Raw genomic sequence first — 2185 nt, forward strand, 5'->3', positions numbered from 1 at the left:
GCTACACACAGAGCTAAGGACTAAAGACAAATAGACAATACAAGAAAGTGCGTGACAGATACACAAAACACACACAATAGTGCCGACCAGTACAGTACAGTACAATGTGCAAAAAAAGAGGACAGTGAACAAGATTGTACTTGTAAACATTTACACAAAATGTTGTGAAAAACAGCAACAGCAGCAATCGAGTAGGTATGCAAAGAGAGCATGTTATAATATGGGTATAGAATTGGATGGGTTTGAATCGTATTGAGTATTTAGAGGTGTAAATAAGTTTGTGTTGGCAACAATCTCTTTTCATTTTTGACAAAGTAGAAATTACTATGCTGAAGGATGGAGCATTGATTAGCATAATTACAAATGTTAATCAACCTGTTGATCTCTGATTGGGAACATATAGACTGGTGTCCCATCCTAGAAATTCCAAACTTATGCCCATTGCTCCCCGGATCAAACCAGGATAAAGTGGCTACAGAACATAAATAAATTTTAAATGAGATTGCCCAGTCTGTGTTTTATGACCTTCAGAACAGTCCAGCGAAGAAAATGTCTCTTTCTGCTACAGCGTGCATGGAAATTTTTTACGAATTTTCTGCCGACGCTGGAAGATCTAATCCCACTCAAAATGTGACATATGCTTATGACCTCTGTGTGGTTCTGCAGGTTTTACCACGGGGACTAACAAATGCTAACGTACATATTTGGATTGTTTTTTGTTGTTTACTTTGGGACTGCAGATGATCCTGGAATGATTTCATTCAAGTGTGAACCACAATTGCATTTCGCAGCACATTCATCCAGGTCATATTACTTCCACATTGCTATACTATACTAATAATACTATTATATATTATATATTATAAAGCAGAAATAGTGCATTCAAGTATGCATATATTACAGTTGTTTTATACAACATGCTTCTAACGAGTTGAATCAATCTGCACATTTGGTTCTATCTATTCTTTGAGAAGGAATAATGAAAAAACTGTGAACTATGTAAACAGTGGGCAGATATTGCTTACAAACACAGCACCATCATCATCTGCTGCAGCAAGCACATCTGACTATGGAACAACATGGGATCCCTGATTTAGATGACAACAAGAGTTTGATTTGACACCAAATAAAAGGCTTGTTGTCAAATAAATGCGGAGATTCCATGTGTGTTCCAGCAGTCTCAGTGAACTGAATCAGCTCCACAAAACCATTCAACATTTCATTTTTTTTCATCATATTTTGTCATTATTTTAAAAAAGAAATTCTAATACCTGCCATAGAATTACTCATAAATCCTTGTTATGGATTTTTTTTTTGTTCATAAGACACCGCGACTCAATGAGGTGGAAAAAATCCCGAATGTGACTGAACCTGTTTTCGTTTTTCTGAGAATACTAACAGGGACCAGAGTGACCAGTGGAAAGCAGAGGAAGGTCATGTTGTGGACAGAAATGCATTTTAATGCACACAAAAACACAACGATAAGCAAAAATGCTGTGCAAAACGAACGCACAGTTGCCTCATACTGTGCACTCGGACGCTTCAATTAATATTAGATAGGAGCCACATAACGCTGTTGATCGAGGATCGTTCACCTGCTCGCATATTCATGCTCTATTAAAGTTTACTGATCAACCTCTGATCACAAGACCACAATAATAAAGGTGGTAACTCAGTGGTTTAGTTATTAGACTCTGGATTGGAAGATCATAATTTGATATCCCAGAGCAACCAAGCTGCCACTGATGGGCCCTTGAGCAAGGCCCTTAACCCTCAACTGCTCGGTGGTAAGTCAGTCTGGATAACGAGCCATGTCAATGTAAATGATGAGAAATTCCAGCCACACAGGAAGAGCATTTGAAAATTTCTAAGAAAACAAGCTTAAATTATAAACATCCAAGACACGTACAACACGAGACAGCATGCCCTGGTTTGGAGATGATCCTCAACGACTATATAAGCATTTACCAGAGATGTGTACATGAGAAGTTGTAAGAGTTCAAGGAGACAACCGAAGTAGCTTGGTGGTATTGGGATTTGAACCCTCATCTGATCTGTGTATAAAGACATCAGAGTAAAATATTACTATTAAGTAAAAGTGCTGCTTTTTTCACTTTTACTTGAGGAAATATACAAAAGTATTTGCCTTAAAATGTACTTCAGTATCTAAAGTACTATGATTTAT

This window comes from Silurus meridionalis, chromosome 22 (assembly GCF_014805685.1).
Source record: "Silurus meridionalis isolate SWU-2019-XX chromosome 22, ASM1480568v1, whole genome shotgun sequence".
Taxonomy (NCBI): domain Eukaryota; kingdom Metazoa; phylum Chordata; class Actinopteri; order Siluriformes; family Siluridae; genus Silurus; species Silurus meridionalis.